The sequence below is a fragment of the Phacochoerus africanus genome, chromosome 12 (genome assembly GCF_016906955.1).
Source record: "Phacochoerus africanus isolate WHEZ1 chromosome 12, ROS_Pafr_v1, whole genome shotgun sequence".
Lineage (NCBI taxonomy): Eukaryota > Metazoa > Chordata > Mammalia > Artiodactyla > Suidae > Phacochoerus > Phacochoerus africanus.
This window is the reverse complement of record NC_062555.1, coordinates 2,482,314-2,500,953: the sequence shown is the minus strand read 5'-3', so window position 1 is coordinate 2,500,953 and position 18,640 is coordinate 2,482,314. Positions and strand designations below refer to the sequence as shown.

At 42.3% G+C, this 18,640-nt stretch overlaps 2 pseudogenes; both read left to right on the top strand.

The window, feature by feature from the left end:
- The first annotated feature begins 9,575 nt into the window (after window positions 1–9,575).
- LOC125112997 (olfactory receptor 4A47-like) lies at window positions 9,576–11,726 on the top strand (annotated as a pseudogene).
- A 1,405-nt stretch (window positions 11,727–13,131) lies between these two features.
- On the top strand, window positions 13,132–14,053 carry LOC125113020 (olfactory receptor 4A47-like; annotated as a pseudogene).
- Window positions 14,054–18,640: the final 4,587 nt, after the last annotated feature.

Sequence of the window (18,640 nt, the reverse complement as noted above, 5' to 3'; positions counted from 1 at the left end):
ATATATGTGTATCAAACTTTCATTTGAACATTCATGCAATCACAATAATAAACTCCTCTAAAATTTTGTAATTAAGACAAAGTTTGCTAATTTTATTTATAAATGGCCTTGTAGAGAAGAATGAGTTGTTCTCCCATCTTGATGTGTTTTAATTTGTTGTTTTTGAAACAGCAAAATTTTACAGCATTGTGCAAATATTGTACCATATGTGGCATAACAAATGGCACATATTTTGTTCTAACATCTTTGAACATTGTCTATGTGTCCCTCTCTATAGTCTGTTTTGACTGAGAGCATGAGAGTGTCTGTGTGAAACAAATGACCCTGGGCAGCAACAAAGACCTCCAGTCATATATAACTCTGATTATTTCTAAACATGCAGGCTAAAATTGGAAGTGGAATTGTCAAGGGAGATTGGATGGTAAATGAGGATGAAATGCATGCTTTAGACTGGATCAGAGGAATGGCCAAGTATAACACCATAATCATAATGATGCTTTTGTTAATTGAGAGTATTTTTAAAAGTATTTTCAACTAGTGTATAGTATGTTGTAAATTTACATGTAAATTAAAAAGTACTTTTTAAAGTTCTGTGAGAACTTTAACAAATCTGTATAGCTGTGTAACCAAAAGCACAATCAAGACACAGAACAGTTCTATCGTTACCTAGTCCAAACTCATTGTGCTCACCATACAGCAGGCCAATAATTTGGGAGATGGGGTGTTGGGGCCAGGAATAGTGACTGTATTTGGGAAGCCAACAGACTGAGAAAATGATGGACTAGTGTCTTAGAAAGCCATTTAACTCAAGGTAAAATTCAGGATTCTTTTATACTAAAAGGATGAAGTGGGGGTCACTGTTACAAATTTCTTGGTGTCTCAATCCTTTGTTCTTGCAGCTGTCTGCTTAGGTCATGTCATGATGTTCCTATAAATCTCCAACAAGACAAGTGTCGTTCTATGTTCTGCAAGTTTTTATCTCTACATGATTGGAAAACTGTTATACCCTTAAAATTCAGAGCCTTGAGCAATGGCTAACTTGTACATTTCAGGCTGTAGGCAACATTTTTTTTAATATAATTTTTATTTTATATTGGCTGTACAATATTTTATTAATTTCAAGTGTACAGCAAAATGATTCAGTTATACATATATATATATTCATTATTTTTCAGATTTTGTTCTATGTATGTTATTACAGAATATTGACTAGAGTTCCCTGTGCTATATAGTAGGTCCTTGTTGATGATCTATTTGATATATGGTAGTGTGTAAACGTTAATCCCAAACTCCTAATTTATGCTTCCTCATCTTTCCCTTCTTCTCTTTTTTTTTTTTCTTTTTAGGGTCTCACCCTCAGCATATGGAAGTTTCCAGGCTAGGGGTTGAATCAGAGCTGTAGCTGCCAACCTATACCACAACCACAGCAACATTGGATCCAAGTCACATCTGAAACCTACGCCTCAACTCACAGCAATGCTGAATCCTTAACCCACTGAGTGAAGCCAGAGATCAAACACTCATCCTCATAGATACTATTTTGATTATTATGGTGGAACCACAGTGGGAGCTTCCAGGGAGTCTTTTTTTTTAACAGCTGGAGGATGAAGGTAAAATGAAGAAGCAAGATAACATAAAGCCACTTGTACAGGTGGGAAATGTGGACTCCCCAGGCACAATTTGACTGATCCTCAAACCCCTGGGAAGCAACAATACACCTCTTATCTCCAAGTTCCTGGGAAAGATATGTGGTGCCTGCATGCCAGGATCTCAAGGGGGTTTGTGTTTATTCAGCAACCTTGGCCTTGCTCAGTGTCATTTTTCTTCTTACTAGAAAAAGATTTAAAAAGACTTTAAACAGTGAAATCAGAGTTACCAAATCAAAGAGCTGTATGAACACCATGGACAGAGCAACCCACTAATCACCTCTCTACCCTGTGGCTTAGGGAAAGGCCACTGCAGGCAGCTGAGCCATCCCTTTAACTGAAATGTCACAGACATAGAATTTTTAAACCCACAATCATCTCAGGGAAATTACCAACCTTTTTCCCTGATTGACCCAGGGGGCTAGTGTGAGACAGTTTAATTCTGGTGGCTGGGGGCCATCATGATGCAGAACAATCTCACTGTGCTGTGATACAGCCATGACCTCAAGTCCTCCACTGACATCAGTCCCAGCCTGCCAGGACCTGCATGCTGTCTAGTTTTATGACTTCTTTGTGACATTTCCTATGATTGCTCTGGCATGTGAGGCCCTTCACTGACCAGTCCTGCAGCAAAAGTCCGGGGACCTGGGCCTGAGCTGGATCCCTGAGGTCCTCACCTGGGATGGGGAGCCCCAGGCACTGGAGGAGAACTGACCATTGGGTGCAGCTTCTCTCAGCCCTGGGAAGGGACAGTGACAGGATGGAGGATGTCCTAGGTGTCCTGGCCTGAACAAGGCAGGGTACATGCAGTAGGGTTCACCCCCAAGGGCAAGACCTCCCAAAATCTGTATTTAAAGGTCCACACATGTCAGGTGATGCAGGGAGTGAGCAGATTCACATGGAGATTCTGTGTACATCCTATCTGGGGTGGGTGGGATTGCAAAAATAGAAGGTGACTGGGACTCAGACCCACTTCCGCAGAGCAAAGGGGCATTGCCTTGGCCAGTAAGATGGGAACACCGGCCCAAATGGGGTAGTGAACCCTGAGAACCTTGCTTCCACGCATCAAGCACCAGATCCTGAAGCCATCACCATGATTGCCTGGAAAGTGACCTACCACCTGGGGCCAGGTTAGGGGAGAATGAGTGGCCTCAGGGGCCAGACTTCAAGATGTCAGTGTGTGATGGATGATGGTGACCACTTAGCACAGAGGCTTTGTGGCTCCCTTTTGTCTGTTCAGGGTCACTCTGTCCCACAGTCAGCTCCCTCATACCCAAAGGATCTCTGCCAAAATCTGTGGCACAGCTGCCCCACCCTGCACTCTTCTCCAGGAGGTCGCTTTGCAAAACTCAGCCCTCTCCCAGGGGGCAGCTAGACATGTGGATGGGATTCTGGGCAGAGAGGTGGCAGAGATGGAGTTAGCAGTATTCATGGAGGTATTTAAGGCCCCCAGACAGGTGAGTTTACCTGGTTACCTGCCTCTTAGCTCTCTTGCAACATCCCTGTCAGTCCAAGTGATCAGGTTGACCCTGCACAAGCCTCCAATCTTTGCCCATATTATGGGACCAAGAATTGGCCAGTGTGGGCAAGTCTGTCTCTGAGTCACCAAGGAACAATATCAGACACAAATTTCTGGAAGCCAAAGCTGTCCCATTCCTGCCTCTCAGTCACTGTGGTCTCCCCATGAGACACCAGGACAGGCTTTTAAAATCTTTCCTAGTAGATTTGGAGAGCTGAGCCTAGTGAGGGGCAGACTGTGGTTTCACGGAATGAGAATGACCTGCCATTTCTAGGAAATAAGCATGTAGTGTTGACTTACATCCTGATTTTGCAGCCACTCAACTTGGCCTCTCACCCAGAGAACCTGGCTTGGTCGCCATCTGACCTGCCTTCTTGTGATCTAAATAACACTGATATCCAGACAAGGGAGCAGCAAGAGCTGGAGGAATACCCCAGGCCTCTGTCCCTCCTGGAAAACTCTCCTGGAGACACAGTGAAACCAAATCCATCACCATGGGAGCACATCTCTGGCATGAAAACCATCCTTTCCCCCCACAACCCACATCAGCCTCAGCAGGCACAAAGGTGGAGCTCTGGGCTCCTGTCTCCTTGTCTGGAGAGGGGGTGATGACTCCATCCACAGGAAAAGGGATGATTGAGGGAAGATCAACCTTCCACATTTCGCAGGTCACCCTGCCTCACTGTTTGCTCAGTGCACTGGACAAAACAGATTCAACTGCAGCCCAGCTCCAAGACTCCAACACAAACAAAGCTTAGCAAATTGAGAGGCATATACAAGGCTCGAACCTGGAGCTCTCCCCAAGAAATCTCTTTGAGAAACATTTTAACACAAGGCAGGAAAAAAATAATCACCTTTATTTTTCAAACAAGGGTGCCAAGGCACAGAGAGGGAAGTTGCCTGCTCATGAAAGTTCCCCTATTGAATGGGGAAGCCAGTGTCTGAACTCACAACAACACCCCTCCAGCTTCCTGAAAATGAATTTGCCCAACATTTGGGAGGAAATGGTGGGTTCATTCTGGGTCACCCTGGTAGGACTGCTCCAAACTGGTACCGAATCACCCATGTGGCTGGTACAAATACAAATGCCTGGGACCCCTGCAATGCATGAGCTCCTGTGGGCAGGGGTGGGGCACCAGCATTAGAAACTACAGCTCTGGGAGTTCCCGTTGTGGCTCAGCAGCTTGAAAACCTGACTAGTATCTATGAGCATGCAGGTTTGATCTCTGGCCTCACTCAGTGGGTTAAGGATCTGACATTCCTGTGAGATGTGGTGTAGGTCACAGACAGGGTTCAGATCCTGCATCGCTTGGGCTGTGGCATAGGCCAGCAGCTGCAGCTCCAGTTTGACCTGTAGCCTGGGAACTTTCATATGCCCTGGATGAAACCATACAAAGGGATAAAACACCCCAAATCTATAGCTCTGCAGTCAGATGGTGTTGGGCCCAAGCTCTGACCACCTCTTGCTGTATAGGAGGCCACATATCTGTTCAACCAGTTCCAAATTGAGCAGGGGTGGTGCTGCCCTACACCTGCCCTCCCTGCCCAGGGTCTGGGCACCCTACACCCAGCCATCCCCATCCTCAGTTCCTCCAGGTGTGAGGCAGGCCTAGTGCCATTTTTCTGGTATCTCCCTTCACTTCCTGAGGGCAGGTAGACGATCTGGCATTTCTTCCTCTGGGAAATGCAATGGATTCTCACACCCAGCAGAAGAGCAGCCCCCACAGAGGACCACCAGAGGAAGAAAGAGTCTCCCCTGGACCACACAGTGGGTGCCCAGAGCTTGGAGGCAGCACCCAGGCATCAGATCCACGTTCCCTGGCATCCATTCTACATACCAGGAACTGAGCTGTGTTGAAGGTCCAGCCCCTACAGGGGTCAACTGCACAGAATATGAACGGCAATTGTTTACTTTTTTTTTCCCTTTTCTTTTTATGGCTGCACTTGTGGCTAGTTTCCAGGTTAGGGTTGAATTGGAGCTGCAGCTGTGGGCCTACAGGAGGGGGCTGCTGCCCATCAGGTCACCCGTGTAGTTGTAGTGGCAGGCCATGCCTGCCAGACACCAGCAGCTTGCCGTGGTGTTTCTGGTTCCAAATCAGGCAGCACCAGTCCATGCAACAGAACAAGTCTTTCTAATGGTTTGCCATCTGGAAGACACAGTAGCCCAGTGGACCCAGCTGCAGGATGGCCACAGCATAGGGAAGGGCAGCTAAACTGGGTGGTAAAGCAGGTAAAGATCCTGTGGGGTAAGAGGGCAGAGGTCAGGTGTGGACTTATCCAGCGAGTGTGTGGGTCCATGGGCTCAGGATCATGGCCAGCATTCAAACCCTAGCTCTGCCCCTTACCAGCTGCCCAACCAGGCCGTGTCTAGCTTTCCTTTAAATGGAAGGACCTGCCTCGGGGAGTGGAGGTGGGGATCAAAGGAGTAAATACACATATTTGTGTGTCTACCTACCTACCTGGCCAGTTTTTCTTGTTTGTTTGTTTGTTTTTTTGTCTTTTTTTAGGGCCGCACCAGTGGCATATGGAGGTTCCCAGGCTAGGGGTCTGATCAGAGCTGTTGCAGTTGGCCTACACCAGAGCCACAGCAATGCGGGATCTAGCTGTGTCTGTGACCCATAACCACAGCTCATGGCAACACCAGATCCTTAACACACTGAGTGAGGCCAGAGATCGAACTTGCAACCTCATGGTTCCTAGTTGGATTCAATTCCGCTGCACCATGACAGGATCTCCGTAGCCACTTTTCTATCTATCTATCTATCTATCTATCTATCTATCTATCTATCTATCTATCTATGCACATATACATAAACACACACATTACCTATATCATAAATATAAAAGATATAACACTTTATAAAATACTTAGCATGCATGTTTTTCTTTTTCATTGGAAAAGTGTTATACATTCATTTTAATCTGTTTTTATTTTCTGTATGTATTGTACTAATTATATTTTTATAATTTATATAAAATATAATTTGAATGTAATATTGTATCAGTTAATTCTATGGTCATGATGGCCAGGCTATAGGACCCAGCTACATGGTCATACAGTAGTCTGGTTGTTATAAGGTTTTTTTTTTTGGCTATGCCTACAAATGGCAGATTCTCCCAGGCCAGGGACTGAACCCAAGCCACAGCACTGACAGTACACTACAGCAGTAATGATGCTGGACCCTTAATCACTAGTCCATTAGGGCACTCCTTGAAGGTAGGTTTTAGGTGTGATTAACATTTCCAATCAGACTGAATGAAGCAGATCATAGTCCACAATACAGATAGGCCTCATCTAATCAGTTGATGGCTTTACAAATAAAAGAACTCCTGGAACAAGAGTGGATTACCCCAGCAGATATCCTTCAGACCCAGCTACAATCTCAACCCTTCCTTGAACCTCCAGCCTGGTGGCTTCCCTGCAGATTATGGACCTGTCATGACCAAAATCACACAATCACTTGCACATATACTTACACACATATACATGTTTGCATATATATGCTGTATTGTTATTCTTTTGCAAGCCTATAAAATGAATTAACAGAATCAGGGATCCAGTGAGCCTGCAACTAGCCAAGTGGAAAAAGAGGCTCAGAGGAACCAGGGTGGGGACTAGAGAGAGCCAGGACCTCTGGACCTCAGCCCAGGGCTCTTTCCCCATAACCCTGCTCACTCCCGCCTTTTCAGGGCTCTTGCTTTGGGATCCTGCACAGGATACTCAGAAAGCTGACATTGTTCTTGTCATCATCACCTGCAGAACTGGGTATGACCAGTCCATGAGGAAGGATCGGCCTCACCTGTGCCCATTCTGGGCAGCCTACAGAGTCTTCTCAAATTGGTTCTCTCCATTCTCACACAACCTATTAATGCAGGCCACCCAGCTCATGGCTCACCCTTCAAGTGCCCCAGAATAAGTTCCTTCCTCCATCCCTGCACCACCCCATTAGCTTACAAAATGAGCAGGTGGTATCAGGCCAGGCTTTCAAGTGCCACGCTACACGGAATCCCACACCACGCAGAGGAAAGCAGGGAACTTTGCAAGCTGGGAGGGTTGAGGGGCCCTCTTCCTTGTCCCCCAACAGCCTCAGAAAGCCCCAAGGCAGCTCTGTGTGGCACACAGCACACAGCAGGGGCAGGAACAAAGCCACCCAGTTCAGCATGAGTCACCAGGCCCAACCCCAACCAAGGCGGCATCTGCCCTGATTTTTCAGAGATGTTTGGGGATGGGCTCAAGGCCCTCTCCCCTGGCTGGTGGCTAACCAAGATCCCCCTGGCTTCCTGGGCCAGGTTTCTATCCTCAACTCTGTGACTTATGTGAAGGATCTCCTGGAGACCCAGCTTGATTTGTCACTCATGGGACATTGGCCCAGAACCTGAGACCTCCCTGCTCCCACCTCCCCATCCTCTTCTCATGGGAATGCTCGCCTCTTCTAGGCCTCCCAGCCCCACCATCAGACACACCCTAGAGCAAATCTTGCACAACCAGTGCAGGGCGATGCTAGCTTCTCCACCTGGCCAGGCTTCCTAATACCCCCACATCCTGTGTCCCAGTTACTGCCGACTGTCTAGTGCTTTAAATGTCCTTCTCTGCTCCTCACATGCCCCCCACCTTGATATGCTCCCTTACAAGCAGTACTGCACATGCTAGTCCCCTTTTCTGGAATGCTCTCACATCCAGATCCATCACTCTGCTCTCAGGCTGGCTGTGGCTGTCAGAAGATTTGCCCTGAAGCTGATGGCTCCTCCTTGGGCCTCTACAGGGTTATGCACCCCACTTCCTGTCAATCACCCTCTCCCCACACTGGATGCTTGTGTCACAACATTTCCCCAAGCTATGAGCTCCAAGAGGGAAGGAATCACCCATGTCTTCCACCTGTGCACATAGAAACTCAAGGTATTTAAGGGGAAAACCAAGGTAGGAGAGAAGGCCTCTTATCTTCCCAGCATTAAGATTTGAATAAATGTAAATGTCCTCCATTGGCCCACTTCTCCCAAATCATTTATTTTGACCCACAGCCAAAGCTCTATCATCTTCCTCTCTCAGGTTTATGGGCTGAGTTGTGTCTTCTCCAAATTCATGTACCAAAGCCCTAACCCCCAGCTCCCCAGAGTGTGACTATATTTGTAGGTGGGGTGTTTATAAAGAGATGAATAAGTTAAAACAAATTCACTAGGTTGGGGCCTAATCCCATAAGACCAAGGTCCTTATAGCAAGAGGAGGTCAAGACACAGACAGAGAAATGACCCTGTGAGGATATGGGAAGGATACAGCCATCTATATGCCCAGGAGAGAAGCCTCATGAGGGACCAGCCCTGACCGCACCTGGGTCTCAGACTCCACCCACCAGGACCTGGGGACAGTGACCATCAGTTGTTTGAGCTGCCTGGGCTCTGGAGTTTTTATGGCCACCTGCTCTCTCTCATATACTAAGCCTTCTCTTCTTTCTAGGAACAGAGGAACAGCCTTACTTCTCTAGGTCCTCACCACTACCAATACCACCACGGACACTTGAGTGAAGACAAGGCCCAGAACATACCCTTCCTAGTCCACTCAAAGGGAAGTGCTGAGCATGCCTGGGGAAACCAAAACAGCTCAGTGCCCTTCCAGGCTGAGAACATCATAGGGGCTTAGCACCCTGCCCTTCACCTGCAGTGTGTAGGGATACAGCAGCCAGACACAGTCCCCACCAGCCACCTAAAGTGGCTGAGGCAGATGACAATGTTTTTCACATATCAGGTCTCATTTCAGAAGTCCAGCACTTAGATGGCCTGGAAAAGATGAGCAGCTGTGTACAGACTGCAGGCACTGATACGGGCTCCTGGGAAAACCACAGTGGACGAGGGGGTGTTTTCCCTGGGTTCTGGTGAAGAGAAACAGGGGGCTTTTCCTGCACTTCCCACCATGCCTGGGACATGGAGGGAGGTGGATAGGGTGGGGCACAGTCTCCCTGTCCACAGAGCCTGTAAGCTGCAATGACATGATGTCCAGAACAGGGGTACCTGTCAGTGCCCTTGATGCTGATACACAGGGCTGGGAGCTGGGGCCAGAGAGACAGCTCAAGGTTCAAGGGCTTAGTGCAGGGTCCTCCAAGAGATTCCAAGGCCATGTTGCCAGGACCACTGACATCCAAGCTGCTAATAGGTATCCTCTGGGAAAGAGGCCATGGGCCACTTGAGTCTCCAGGGCCAGCATGGCACCTGGCAGAGACATAACTCCTTGGCCTCTTGCTCACTAGTTGGCTGCTGAGATACTGGAAAGAGGGCTGCCTCCTTTCTAAAGGGGTGGATTATGGTCTTTTGAAAACTATCTGTCTCTGGGCTTCCCCTGCACCCAGTGGACATCAGAGCTTCCAACTCCTTGGGCCACAGACCTGCAGGATGTTGACCAAGATCACAAGGTTGATCACATGGCCATAGAGCTCCTTCTGCTTGGCTGCAAAGGACACATTGATAAGGGTCCAGGTGATGATCCCAGGGTGTACACTGAAGAGGAACTTGAAATATTTTGTATTATTTATATGAGATTCCACATTTGTATGATGTGATATATGATATTTATCTTTCTCTGTCTGACTGACTTCAAAAATCTCTACAATAACCTGTTCTTGTGCAAAGCACAGGAAAATCTACTCAATAGTTTGTAATAATCTATACAGGGAAAATAATGTATATATTTATATGTATGACCAATTCATTTTGCTGTATACATGAAATTAATACAACATTGTAAGTCAATTGTGTCCAATGAAAATGAAATTAAAAACTGTGATTTAATAAGTAGGGAACACCAATTATATTTTATACATAGAAAATGTAAAATTTTAAAGTTAAATAGTTTCATAAATACTAAATTACCATTTAATTGGGTGTCCAAAGTGAGAGAGATTGCATATACAAGTTTGAATGTTAGGGGAGAGACAGGGGCTGGAGACACAAAATAGGACTGCAATAGCCTTTATTGTCTAGAAAAAGGTAAATATCCATCTAAAGAACTTAAGCAATATCAAGGAGGTATGAGGCAATTTGGAACAGTGATCTTCTAGTCATAGTTTGGTCTAATCACAAAGATTGTATATATTACCTTGGTGGGGCTCACATATTACACATTTGTGACTTTGAAAATGATATAACTCTTCATGGATTTCCCTTCCCAATTTTTTATTCTTTCACTTAAATGGAAACTCAGAGAAATGCTTCCTCCGTGAAGTCGTCTCTATTTCCAGTATTTGTGGTCCCCCCCATGCCGGTCCACAACCACAGCATGCAGTTCTTGGCCAGGAATTGAATACATGCCACAACACTGATCTGAACACAGAAGTGACAAAACTGGGTTTTTAACCCACTGAGCCATGAGGGAACTACTGTGTTTCTAGTTTCTCTGATATCTCCTTACACTCTGACTCTTAACTCATGTGAATGCCATTATAATGACATTTATTACATGGATTGGCAACTGTTTGCAGTGAGGCTAGGGAATTATGCTTTACTCAGCTTGGAAATCACAATGTTTATGATGCATTGGGCATGAACAGATATGTCACACACATTCTTTCAATGGAATAGATTTTTTTAAATGTTAAAGATGTTATAATGCCTTTAAAGATTTTCACATTTGTTTTCTAGATAAATTGTCTCTATTATATGAAGTCAGCTCTTGTGCAGACTAGATGGAACCAAGGACCAATATTATTTCTTTGTCCTCCTGGACTCACAAAGAATCTAAAGGAGTAGAAAGTCCTTTTTGTTATCTTCTTACTGTTGTACATTTTGACATAAGGGAAACCTGCCTATTGTTGTGATAACTGTCAGTAAGACCCTGAATTCACTAATGTACTTCTTTCTTGCTGCTTATCATCTATACATCTAATTTATTCTTTTTCTGTTACACCTAGATTGATTTCAGATTTGTTCTTTGGGGACAATACCATATCCTTTGAATCTTGCTTTACCCAGCTCTTTACTGAGCACATTTTTGGTGGATCAGAGATATCCCTTCTGTTGGTGATGTCCTATTACTGCTATACGGCCATTTGTAAGCCCTTGCATTACTTGGTTATCATGAGACAAATGCTGTGTGTTGTGTTACTGTGCTGTCCTGTATTGGATGTTTTCTGCACTCAATTATTCAACTGAGCACTATTTATCAGCTCCTATTCTGTGGCCCCAGTGTCATTGATCGCTTTGTTTGAAACATGTTCCTCTTATTGAAATTCATCTACACTGATACCTACATCCTTGGCCTCTTAGTGGTGGCTGATGGAGGAATGGTCTGCAGTATTGTGTTTCTGCTCTTACTCATCTCCTATGGAGTCATCTTGCACTCTCTAAAGAACATGAGAAAGTCCTCCAGACCTGTAGTTACCACCTCACTGTGGCTGTGTGCTTCTTTGTTCCCTGTATTTTCATGTATATAAGACCTGCTAAGACCAGCCATATTGATAAATCATTTTACAGCATCATAATCCCCCACGCTGAAATTGTTAATTTATGGTCTAAGAAATTCTGAGTTGAATAATGCTATGAAGAAGCTCTGGAGAAAAACATACCCTATCAAGTAGTAAATAATTACATTATCCATCATAAAGATAGTAATTTAAATATACAGTAAATCTTGGAATGTAAAAGTCTTTAGAAATCTGATGGAAAACTTCCTTTCTTTAAATATTTGTGATAATTTTAATTTAAAAAAGAACTATAGGTTTCTGTTACTAATAGTAATTCCCCTGCTAGAATGTACACTATACATTGTCTGGTTTATCGCTGCGTGTTTTTTTGGGGGGCTTCTCTGTGACATATGGAGTAGCCAAGCCAGAAATAAGATCCAAACACAGTCACTACCAAAGCCACACCTGCCCCAAAGAAGGATCCTTAACCCACTGTGCTGGGCCAGGGCTTGAACCTGTGCCCAGTGCTCCTAAGTCCCTGTGGATCCCTTTGTACCACAGTGGGAACTCCTCACTACACGTTTTTTAATGAAATACATTTAAATTAAGGAGTCAATAAATAATGTTTAATTTTTTATTTGATGAAATTTTTAGTTATGCTAATTTTCACTTAATTTCTGTTTTAATTTTAATACTTTCTATTTTTGTTTTTAAATTTATTTTTATTTTTATTTGTCTCTTTGGGCCTGCACCCACATCATATAGAATTCCCAGGCTAGGGTTCAAAACAGAGCTCCACCTGCTGGGCTTTGCCACAGCTACAACAACACCAGATCTGAGCCACATCTGTGACCTACACGACAGCTCAGGCAAATTAGCAAGGCCAAGGATGGAACCCACTTCCTAATGGATGCTTACTGCTAAGCCACAATGCGAACTCCTCTAATTCTGCTTTATTTTATGTATATGCTTTTGTTTTATCTTCATTAGTTTTATTGTAATAGTTAAAATATTTAATGCTGCACAAATTATCCTTTTTGTTCAGTTTCATTTGTATTATATATGATATTTTACTAATATTTAATTCTTAAAACAAAATGTTGAAAGTTTAATGGATAATAGGACACATAAAAATTGAATTTATGCAAATACAATATTGTAGAACAAATCTCAACCCATCCCCTACAACAGTCTCCTTTTTCTTCCAGAGGCAGTCATTCTAGTCTGTTTCTAAAATTCTTTGAGTAACAATCTTTGCAATAATAAGTCTATTTTCGTATATATGTTAGCCTTTATGACACTGTCAATCTAGCATTGTATGAATATTCTCACAGCCACACTTATTACATGGGTCTGTAATTGTCTGATCCTTTGTCTTGTATCATATTGAGCACAGGAACTATGCCTTATTCAGCCTGGTAATCACAATGTCTATGACATATTAACATAATATATATTTCATACATATTCTTATAATTGAATGAATAAGTAAAAGATGAAACTTACATTAAAATTTTACCCCCGCTGATTTGCAGGTAAACTACTTCTATTATATGAAGTCAATTCCTATACAGACTAGATGGAACCAAGGAACAATGTGAGTTTCTTTATCCTCCTGGGCCTCATGCAGAATCCAAAGGAGCAGAAAATCCTTTTTGTTATATTCTTGCTATTCTACATCTTGACTGTGGTGGGCAACCTGCTAATTGTTTTGACCATAACTGTCAGAAAAAACCCTTAACCCACCAATGTACTTCTTTCTTGTTAGCTTATCATTTATAGATCTAATATATTCTTATTCTATTTCCCCTAGAATGATTTCAGGTTTGTTCTTTGGGTACAATACCATATCCTTTGAATCTTGCTTTACCCAGATTTTTACTGAGCACATTTTTGGTGGATCAGAGATATCCCTTCTGTTGGTGATGGCCTATGACTGCTATGTGGCCATTTGTAAGCCTTTGCATTATTTGGTTATCATGAGTCAAAGGGTGTGTGTTGTTCTACTGGTACTTTCCTGTATTGGAGATTTTCTGCACTCAATTATTCAACTGAGCACTATACATGGGCACCCCTCCTGTGGCCCCAATGTCACTGATCACTTTATGTGTGACATGTTCCCCTTATTGAAACTTGTCTGCACTGAAACCTGTATCATTGTCATTTTCGTGGTGGCTGATGGAGGAATGATCTGCAGTTTTGTGTTTCTTCTCTTACTCATCTCCTATGGAGTCATCTTGCACTCTCTAAAGAAACTGAGTCAGGAAGGGAGATGAAAAGCCTTCCAGACCTGTTGTTCCCACATCACTGTTGTTGTCTGCTTCTTTGTTCCCTGTTTTTTCATGTATACAAGACCTGCTAAGACCTTCCCCACTGACAAATCTTTGAGTGTGTTTTAAACAAACATAAGCCCCATGCTGAACCCATTAATTTATTGTCTAAGAAATTCTGAGTTGACTAATGCTATCAAGATGCTCTGGAGAAAAATCATATCATATTAAGTAGTAAATAAGTACACTATACATCAAGAAAAGAGTAATTTAGCATTAGGGTCAAGCTTATTGAATGCAAAATTCTTCACAATTTTTTTTTGTCTTTTTTGTCTTTTCTAGGGCTGCATCCTCAGCATGTGGAGGTTTCCAGGCTAGGGATCCAATCAGAGCTGTGGGAGCTGTAGCCACCAGCCTATGCCACAGCCACAGCAATGCAGGATACAAGGTGCATCTGCAAACTACACAACTCATGGCAATGCCAGAGCCTAAACCCACTGAGCTATGCCAGGGATTTAACACACAACCTCATGGTTCCTAGTCAGATTTGTTAACCACTGAGCCACGATAGGAACTCATAATTCTTTTTTTTTGTCTTCACAAATTTGATGCAAATTTTACTATAAAGGATTTGTGATAATTATAACCTAAAAAAGAATAGTTTGTGCTACTAATAGTGGTTTCTTTTTGTACAGATTATAATGTCTTGTTTATCACTATACCTAAAAATGAGAAATTCATTTAAATTAGGGAGTCAATAAATAATATGCAATTTATTAGTCAATAAAATTTTATAGAGTTATACTCATTTTTACTTAATTACTTTTTTCCTTTTAATGCTAATTCTGGTTATATTTTAGGCATTTTGTTTTATCTTCATTCATTTTATTGCAATTTTTAAAATATTTAATGATGCACAGATTATATATATTCTTCAAATTCATTTTCATTAGATATGATATTTTAAAATAATATTTATTTTTTTAAAAGATGTTGAAAGAATAATGGATAATAGGACATTTAAAAATTGAAATTATGAAAAATGCAATATTGTAGAATAAACCTCCTACACTTCTCTTACCAGATTTTCCCATATATTCCAGAGGCAGTCAGTCTAGTCTGTTTCTAAATTTCTTCAAGTAATAATGTTTGCAAAGACAAGTATATTTGCATATATGTATTTGCCTTTATGACTATATTTTTGGCATTTTTCTTCTCAGCCTCCTGAAAATCTTTATATGCCAGAAAATAGATTTTCTCAGCCTGAAAATCTTTATAACTCTTTCTGTTTCCTCATCTGCTTAACCCTTCTACAAAGACATATTAAAATCAGTGTATCCAGTCCTCTTCATGTGGTCCTCAGTCTTATTCTATGAGAAAAAGTTCTGTAAGTAAATCTTTTTGAAATTTTCTAAGTGTGAGTTCCTAGAATAAGTGTTGCTGAGTTGATTGGTATACGTATTGAAATTTTCCATATTCATAGCATTGCCAAAATACCATTCATGACCTCGACCAAACTTATTACTCCCTTCAGTCTGGAAAATACCTTTTTGACCACATTCTGAACAACACATGCTTAATGAACATTTATGACATATGAAATATTAATTTAATAATAATAATAATAATAATAATTTCATTTTAATTATAAATAAATAAAGTTGAATTTTGGCATCTATTTACCTGTTTAAAAGGATTTGTATTCCTTTTTAATGAATTTCCTATTAATTATTTTATGTATTATATTTAATCACTGATCTTTTCCCATACTGTTTTTTATATTTAATTATAAAATAAATGAATTATCTCATTTACCTTGTACATGTAATTATTTTTTCTATCCTGTAATTTATTTTTTCTTATTTTTATACTGTGCAAAATATTTTTGGCCATGAAGAAATAATTTTACACATATAAATTAAATTGATAAATATTTTATAGCTTTTATGTCTTAGCATTTCCCTGTTTCCATGTTACCAATCTATTTTTCCATTTTTTTCCATTTTTCAACATTTGATTTTAATGACTGTTTCTTTATATTTTATATTTAAAAACTTTAAAACAACTACACTTCATTTTGATGCAAGGACTCAAGTATGGATTACATTTTAATCATTTCTCTATATTGCTATTTTATAGATGCATGATTATTTTTCCCCATGGCTTTGATATCCCAACTTTTTTCTTTTTAATTTTTCCTTTTATTTATTTTTTACATAATGATTTTCATTTTTTTCATTATAGCTGGTTTACAGTTTTCTGTCAATTTTCTTCTGTACAGCATGTTGACCCAGTTAACATACATGTATATGACTAATTATATGGAAAGTGGTACCATTTACTGAGATGGGGAACTCCCTTTTTATTGTGGAAAATTTTAAATTTATTTTTATATGTACTAAATTGATATTCAGATATAGATGTCCAAGTTGGAAATGTTGCTTATAGAATGTTGAAAATAAGTGGGAAGATAGAGTCTGTGGCACAAAATGAAAGGGCTTCAGGAGGTATTGGTCATGAAAAGGAAGAATATTAAAAAAAAGACCCTAGGAAATAAGTCTCAGTGTAGTTTCAGACAACCCAGAACAGCAATGACCTACTCATATAGCATAAGCAAATTAGCTTATATAGGTCTTTGCTAGTATGTTTTTGATTTTTGTAAATGCTGCACCTTTTCAGGGAATTCCCTTCTTGTCTCTTGTTCTTCACTTTTCCTTTAAAAGTCGTTTAAAGCATGGCTTTTTCTGGGAAGCTGTCTCTGTTTCCATTCCCAGAAGGGATACTGGGTCACTAAGGACAAAGCCCAGCTTGTGAAACAGGAGGTCTCTTATTTAGGATTAATCCTCACTCTGGGAACTCAAAGTGTGTCATCCAATTGAGTGCAGAGTGTATTACATCTCCCCAATCCTATGACCTGTAAACAGCTTCAGGACTTCTTAGGACTTACTGCTTATTGCAGGCTGTGGATACCCAGTTGTGGGCTCATTGCTATGCCTGGTCTGAGATAATCTGGAGTGATTGGTAAAATCTGGCAAGTTTGCTCACTGTCATACATGGAATGTGGTATGGCCCTGAACTCACAGTACACGGCATCAGAAAGTTCTTCTTTATAGGCAGCATAACCAAAGTTGTTAGTCACTCAGGTTAGTGGCAAACATAAGTAGAGCAGATCATCCATAGGCAGTATATTCTTTAGTGAGTGATGGTGTGTTTTGAATACAGTGCCTGAATTTTGTTGTTAAAGGCATGTCATAGTTCTCAAAGCACTTGAAGGGCCTAGCTAGGTTAAGATCTGTGTTCCCACTTTGAATGAGAGGTGGAAGCTTTGTATCCAGACCATATTTCTTCTGTAAAGAGCTTCTAACTCCAGGGTCAAGTGGACAGGATGTATTTTTGAGTTTTTAATAGTTAATGCAATTGTATTCTTGCTATATGCTATCCTCTATTTTTGCAGGTTTGAGGGGAGGTGAGCATGGGTGAGGGAAGTTGAGTAAGGTTCAGGGAAGATGAGTAGGGGTGAGTCTAGGTGAGTAGGCGTGAGGAGATATGAGATGGTGGTAAATGCAGGTGAGCAGTGGATGCAGGGAGGTGAATAGGAACGTAGGGAGTGAGTAGGCTTATGGGAGGTGAGGAGTGTAGCATGCTGACAGGAGGAAAGTATAGTGCCAAGGCAGAGCCCTGAGACTGCCCTTGGTGTCAGTGTTGGGGAGAGCTGGCCTGAGCTGTGTGGGGCTACAGTCTTCTTTCCCTTTGAGCCAGGAGAGGGGTTTGCCATGTGGGATCACCCATCGAGTGGGTGGCTTGAGAAGTAGGGGGAGATTAGAGTTGGGGTCCCATGACTGGGCTATAGATTTCTGGGTGGGGTGGAGGGGCTTTGTACCATTCTGGGTGAGGATGAAGGGGAGAAACAGGACAAGAGAAGTGGAGAGAGAGCTGGAGTGAATCCAGGAGTTGCAAGGCATACAGGTTGCCTTGCCTGCAGATGGGTTTGGGCCTTGGCCTGGCCCTGTCTCTGCTCTGGCCATGGATAGTCAGGATGGAGAAAGCACCAATGCCTGGGCTTGCTGACCCTGTGCTGTCTCTTTGAGTGTCCTTGAGAGCTGGCCTGGGATTCTCCCAACCCACACTCCTGCCTAAGGGCAGTGGGATGGATGAGGGCTAGAATCAATGGTGGGGAAGTCATCATTCATCCCAGCATCCACTTCTGGAATCAGCTCAGGTGTGGTGGCAGGCAAGGTTGGCATAGCCCATCAGAGGGCAGAGGACAAGCCCGTGCCTTCCACTTTTGACATAATGGGACTGTAGCTTGCTCACTATAGTATCTCCCATCTGGTCTGCAGGCGAGCTCAGGTGTCCAGGAAAAACCCAGCTTTTCAGGGATGGAGCTGCTGGCTGGTCTTTCCATAGCTTTGACCCTAGGACCTTTCCCAGGGGGGCAGTCACCCCTGAAGTCCATCTCTTGCCCACAACTGGCTATGTGGGATACTTAATCCACTGATCCAGGCCACTGATCCAGGCCAAAATTGAACCCACATCGTCACAGAGCCAACATCAGGTGTTTAACCTGCTGAGCCTCAGCTGGAACATACATGAATTGTGTTCTTAATCATAACTATTTATCCTCATGGGGACTATTCATATGTCATTCCAGATACTCTAGATCTAACAGATAATTCTTTATGTCTTACTAGTTCAGTAATCCTGAAAAGTTGTTTCTGAGTTTTCCCTACTGTACACAAGAAAGAGCATCTCCCAATTGAAAGGATGATAAAGCTGTCAAAATCATCATCCTTTAATCTGTAGAAGTAATGTTCCTAA